This window comes from Lactuca sativa, chromosome 8, assembly GCF_002870075.4.
Source record: "Lactuca sativa cultivar Salinas chromosome 8, Lsat_Salinas_v11, whole genome shotgun sequence".
In the NCBI taxonomy this organism is placed as follows: Eukaryota; Viridiplantae; Streptophyta; class Magnoliopsida; order Asterales; family Asteraceae; genus Lactuca; species Lactuca sativa.
In genome coordinates, this window is record NC_056630.2 from 3,372,119 (window position 1) to 3,379,175 (window position 7,057).

The 7,057-nt window shown below is 37.6% G+C and overlaps 1 non-coding gene across 1 annotated transcript; it reads right to left on the reverse strand.

The window, feature by feature from the left end:
• Positions 1–6,700: 6,700 nt before the first annotated feature.
• Positions 6,701–6,807, reverse strand: LOC111920995 (small nucleolar RNA R71). Its single transcript, XR_002860043.1, has one exon. It is a non-coding gene; the product is annotated as a small nucleolar RNA R71 (small nucleolar RNA).
• Between the last annotated feature and the right edge of the window lie 250 nt (positions 6,808–7,057).

Below are 7,057 nucleotides of genomic sequence, written 5' to 3' on the forward strand. Positions count from 1 at the left end.
GCTTGTAAATGTTTGTAGTAAATGTTTGTATCTCCTAGAAAATCCTATATTTTCTACTAAATGTAGCCTTCTACCAAGGCATCAAATGTTATGTATGTTTGTTTCTTGTAAAAGTGTGTATTTTCCCAAGTGTGACTATCATTAACCAAAAATATAATGTTTACATTACCGTTTATGTGAGAAGATCACAATGTGAATGCAATGGGGAAATAATAAAGTATTGTAGTGTTGTATTATGGTAACTACTGCTGTACTAACTACCTTAAACTGGTTGTTAATTAAGGTATAATTGATGGGTTTGAGCCATAAGAACTTTCCTATGTGCACATGCAAACCCTAATTGTTTGGATCTAGGTTTCTCTAATTGAACATGCATTGTATCCAAGACTTTCAATACTAGATCTAATGTAAACAATTGATTCTAATCATATGAATTAAGATCTAGAACAATACCTTGGATTACTTGCATGATACTTCTTCTTCTTGGAGCTTAGAGTCACAATTGTCACTTCTCTAATGATTTACAAACACCAACTAGCAAGAAGATGATTTGAGAGAGGGAGAGGGGTGAGAAATCGGCTCTAGGGTTTCCTCAAAGATAGATTGGCCGATTTCTCCAACCCTAAGGGTCTATTTAAACTATAGATAACTTAGCCTCAAAGCAATCCAAAGATCCTTCTAGATAAGGCCTTGGACGATTTTTAAGATATCCATATCCTTAAAATCTTCCCTTCCCATATCCATAAGGATTCATAGCCCTAAACACAACTATCACACATTTGACAGTTTATGGTTTTTTATTCAATTAATCTCTTTAAGTCACCAAATTAATTCCTAATTAGTTTATGACTTATATCAATCAAATAATATTATTATTCCGTTAACATATTATTCTTATAATACATTAATAATATCTCTTCTCTCTATATAAATCACCGTCTTATGAAAACTTCACAACCCATATCCTTAACCGAGTTCCTACAAAGAAGGTTGCAAAAACACCTCACGAGATATGGACAGGGAAGGCTCCCTCGTTGGCACATATCAAGGTTTGGGGATGTGAGGTTTTCATAAGACGAGAGACTCACGACAAGCTCGAACCTCAAAGTGAGCGATGTATTTTCATCGGCTGCCCATAGAAATCCTTTGGATATCTATTCTATAGACCGAGTGACAGTGTTGTCTTCGTTGCGAGGATAGGGGTTTTCCGAGAGCGAGAACTCATAAGCCAAGGAGACAGTGGGAGGCATATCGATCTTGAAGAGATTCAAGAGTCGAGCGATGAAGGAACCTCTAACGCTGGCACTCAACCCGAGGAAGAAACTCCGGTTGAACCAATTGACGAGTCCTTACCTCTTAAACGTTCCGTAAGAGTTAGAGTTCAACCCCAGTTTTATGGTTTTCATATTACTACCAAAGGGGATACGTATATTAGTGATGGTACACTAATAAATCTAGATGAACCTAATAGCTATAAGGAAGCCATGGCAGGCCTAGAGTCTGTAAAATGGAAAGAGGCAATGGACAACGAGATGCAGTCCATGTATGACAACCAAGTTTGGAATTTGGTTGACAATGTGCCTGGACGTAAGACGGTTGGGTGCAAATGGATCTTCAAGAAGAATACCGACGTGGATGGGAAAGTGCACACGTATAAGGCACGACTAGTGGCGAAGGGCTTTACTCAAACTCCCGGAGTTGACTATGATGAGACCTTATCACCAGTTGCTAAGATAAAATCTATTAGGGTGATGCTAGCCATTGCTGCATTTCATGGTTATGAGATATGGCAGATGGATGTCAAGACCGCTTTCCTTAATGGGAAGTTGGCTGAGGATGTTTACATGGCTCAGCCAGAGGGTTTCGTCGATCCGAAGCATCCTAATAGAGTGTGCAAGCTTGAGAAGTCCATTTATGGACTTAAGAAAGCGTCTCACAGATGGAATCTTTGCTTCGATGAGATAGTCAAAGAGTTTGGATTTGTACGAAGTGAAGATGAATCATGTGTATATGTCAAGGCCAGTGGAGTATAGTTAGCTTCCTCGTTTTGTATGTCGATGACATACTGCTCATAGGAAACGACGTCCCGACTTTGCAGGAGGTTAAGTCCTGGCTCAGGAAGTGCTTCGCTATGAAGGACCTCGGAGAGGCTTCCTATATTTTGGGAACAAGGATAGTGAGAAAACGAAGTAAGAGACTAATAGGACTTAGTCAGAATACTTACTTGGATAAAGTACTAAAACGTTTTTGTATGCAAAACTTGAAGAAGGGAGAACTACCGATACAGAGTAATGCCAAATTGAGTAAGACTCAAAGTCCGAGTACAGAAGCGGAGATAGCTGAGATGAGCCGAGTACCCTACGCTTCCGCAATTGGCTCAATCATGTACGCTATGACTTGTACTCGCCCTGATGTGGCCTTTACTTTGAACATGGTCAGTAGATATCAAGGGAACCCTAGCAGGGCTCATTGGATTGCGGCCAAGAATATACTTAAGTACCTTCGGAAGACCAAGGAATGGTTCTTAGTCCTCGGAGGGAGTGATGACTTAAAGGTACGAGGGTATAGTGACGCCAGCTTCCAGACCGATAGGGACAACTACCATTCACAATCGGGCTGCCATAAAGGAGCCTATGGAAATTTTCTGTGATAATGAGGGAGCGGTTTCCTTGACCAAGGAATTGAGGGATCATGGTAGATCTGGGCATATCGACAGAAAATATCACTTTATTAGACATCGAGTAGAAGGACACCTCGTAGTGAAGAGGGTATCGTCAAAGGATAACCCAGCAGATCCGCTTACTAAGGGACTGAGTAGGGTTAAGCATTTGCAGCACGTTAGGAGCATTGGGCTGAAAGACGATATTAGTTTAGATTAGATAGTTTTGAAACATGTAATAGATAAATGTAATTGACATTTGATGATTAAATAAAAGAGTATTATTTATGAGTAAAGATACTGTCTTATGTTAATTGTTTAACTATTGTTTCATTTTTGCATGTTTTGACTTCCTGAATAATTAAGTTATTAAGAATAATCGAATTATTCGAATGGTCCACAATTGTTCATATGTTGGAAGTAGATATGAATGAAGATTGTCATGACTTGGTGTGTAGATTGTCTAAAAGGTATTAGACATAGCAAAAGTTTGCTACAACGTTCGTGAGTGCTTATAAACAAGTTTTGAGCATTGGAATAAACCCACACTTGCTGGAATCACTTTATGGAATGTGACACAAGTGATCGCAAGACAATAATTTCATATGGTCTTAAAACCAAGATATATGGTTTATTGTTTATTAATTAGTTGTGCATTGACAATGCGAAACCGCATCAGTAAATTGATGTTATGAAACACATTGTTGTATATAGTTGATTAGTAAATAGTGAATGCATATAAGTCGAAGTTTATCTGTTACTTTTATCCTAAGAGAATAAAAACGATATCACGGCCGCTCGATGATTTGATTTGACTTATGTGTCAGGCCCGGTTAGGACTGAATTGATGTGTTCAATTAAGTTCTATGTTAAATAAATCTGAGATCGAGAAACCAAAATGCTGGACAATAAGTTCCATAAGATTGTCCACATAATATCTAAACAGAGGATTGTACGATCCCTTATCTAAAGGACAGAAGATTGATAAGATCAGAGTTTACAGCGTCTTTGAGAGCTACGATTGCTAATCGGTTTGTGCTTGCATATATAGTTACTAGACTTATCCAAGTGGGACACTGTTGGATAAGTGTCTAAGGCTGTAACTATATTTGGTAAGTACTTGACCCGGTTGTGCATGGTCCTTTTGGGTTGCCTTCACCATAGCAACTTGACAGGATGATTTGTTAAGAGAGAAGAGATATTATTGTTAATATATTATGAGAATAATATATTAAAGGATTAATAATGTTATTTGATTAATATAAGTCATATATTAATTAAGAATTAATTTGGTGACTTAAAGAGGTTAATTGAATAAAGGGGCATAAACTGTCAAATGTGTGATAGTTGTGTTTTGGGCTATGTATCCTTATAGATAATGGGGTGGACGAAATTTTGGGTTTGGGAACCTTAAATTCGTCCAAGCCTAAAATCTCGAAGGATCTTGGATTGCTTAGGGCCTAAGTTATTCAATTAGGGTTAAAGGTGAAACCCTAGTATCCCATAATATAAATAGATCCCTAGGGTGAGGGAAATCGGCACTCATGCAAGGCAAGAAACCCTAGGGCCGATTTCTCACCCTCCTCTCTCTCTCTCTCAAATCATCTTGTTGCTAGTTGGTGTTTGTAAGTCATTAGAGGAGTGACAATTGTGACTCTAAGCTCCAAGAAGAAGAAGTATCAAGCAAGTAATCCAAGGTATTGTTCTAGATCCTAATTCATATGATTATAATCACTTGTTTACATTAGATCTAGTATTGTAAGTCTTGGATTCAATGCATGTTCAATTAGAGAAACCTAGATCCAAGCAATTAGGGTTTGCATGTGCACATAGGAAAGTTCTTGTTGCTCAAATCCATCAATTTATACATATTTTTAAGCAATATTTATTTACATTTCTATTAATATTTTGGTCATTCCATAGAATAATGGTACTTATAAGTTTAAATTGTTATTTGCAGCCAAAGAGAATCATTTTCGAAGATAGGGACTGAAATTCACAGAATATGGAACTTTGGAGGATTGAAGAAAAGAAGAACGGAAAATCACCCAAAAGACGCACTCACGATGTGAATAATTCATGATTCACGACGTGAGTGGAGAATTCTAGAAGATATGCATGCGGGTGAAAGAGTCCTTGTCTAACACGCTTATCTCATATTCACAATGTGAATCCTTATGATTCACAGCGTGAACTCGGGAAATCAAAAAACTATAAATTCCCTTGCCCATTACGACTTGGGAGACTTTTGGCTAATTGGAGGGTTTCCAGAAGATGATTTTTAGTAGAGGAGAAGTTCTGGAAAAAGGTTTTCAACACCAAATGAGTAGAGGTTCATAATTTAGTTTACTTATTTGATACTTATGAACATGTTTGCCTATTTAGTTTGTGTTTGTTTGTTAGTTGCTATTATGAGCAGCTGAATCTAGCTACTCTTGTCTAGCTAGATGAAGCTTCTAACTTATGAATAGCTTAATTTTACATGGATTTATTTAGTTGGTGAATTGCTTGTGTTTGATTTATCGTTACCTAGCATGCTTATGTTTGTTTCTTTAGTTGCTTAAATACATGTTTTGTGTAGCTTAGTGACCATTAACTGCATGAACTTGTTTACCTAGTGATTTAGTGAATATTAAATTGCTAGAATTAAATTGTGTGGGACCATACATTGTTTTACATGAATTAATTAATAATTAGTAAAGTTAGACTTAAATTACTAATATAATAATAACCAACTTGATAATCCATAATTATTAGCTAGCCATAAGGACGAAGTGGATTCGAACTAGACATGAGTGTTTTTAATTAATTGATTGAATTCTGTGATTTAAGTTCGTATGGTCTTGCAAAATCAGATAAAACCCCGTTTTTGCTCTAAAATTAGGTTAATTTAGTAGTAAATAAATAAATTAGTTAACAACGTTCCCTGTGATCGACACCCAACTTACCCAACTATTCTATAATTCGACTAAGTACACTGCCTAGGTGCATTTTAGTTAGTTAAGGTAGTTAGGTTATAAATTATAAACTTAGTGGGTATTATTGTGCACATCAAGTTTTTTGCGCCGTTGCCAGGGAACGACTTAGTTAATTATTAGTTTGTTTGCTTTAAATTGATCGATCCTTTTTGTGAGGTAAAACCTGCAAAATGTTACTTTTGCAGTTTAGTTTTTTTAGTCAGTATTAGGATCACGTCGTGAACCTTAAGTTCACGTCGTGAGTTTTGTTTTTTTTTTTTTTAGTTTTTTAGTTTTTTTTCTGTTAGTTTTTCTGCGACAACACGAGGTGGTAACTTTTACCACGTCGTGGTGGACTATCAGTAGGGAATTTTTTTTTAGTTTTTTTGTTCATATTTACGTTTTTATTTTGATTGTTTTGTAGGTGTTCATGACCAGAGGATCGAACACACCTTTGGTGCCACCGCTTGAAGATCCAGAGTCTACGCTGCACAAAAAGAATAATAAGAAGTCGCCTCTACAAGAACTGAAATCAGTTTTTTCAAGGAAGTCAGGAAAGAAAACGGAAGAATTGAGTTCAGCCTCAAAGAGCAAGTTTGAAGTCTTCGATCAAATTCCTAATCCACATGAGTCCGAGTACAAATCAGAAACATAATTTGGACTTTATACTAGTGAACCCGAGAACGAGCCGGAGAACGAAATGGTGATCATTGATGAGATGGCCATGGGGGATTACAAGAAGCGCATTCGAGATGATGTGGGGCTGGGTTTAGTACATCCTACGATTCCTACCAATGCCACATTCGAGTTAAAGGGACATATCCTTACTGCACTCAAGGATATCCCATTCTATGGGAAGGATCATGATGATGCTTTCAAGCATTTAGACGAGGTCAATGATATTGCGGGTTATTTTAATACTCCTAATATCCTAAGGGAGATAGCTTTGCTAAGGACGTGGCCAGTCACTTTCAAAGGAGCTGCAAAAGACTGGTTGAAGGCTCTTCCATCTGGTACAATCACCACATGGGCCCAATTGCGTGAGAAATTCCTAGACCAGTTTTGCCCACCCTCCAAAATCTCTAAACTCAAGAAGGCGATTGCCAACTTTGAGCAAAATCTGGGGGAGTCATTGTACGAGGCATGGGAGCGCTACAAGGGGTTGTTAAGGAATTGTCCTCAACATGACCTCAATATTCAGCAAGAAATGTCGATATTCTATGATGGGGTGAATGTCATGACTAGACAACTCCTTGACTCACAAGGACCACTAACAAAGAAGAACCCAAATCAGGCCAAGGAGCTGATTGAAGAATTTTCAAGGCATTCTCGTGAGTATCACAACCCAGGGCGTGATGGAATAAAAGGCAGTGGAGGTGCACAAACTGAAGAGATGGCTATTGTGATGGCAATGCTCAGCAATATGGATAGAAGATTGACC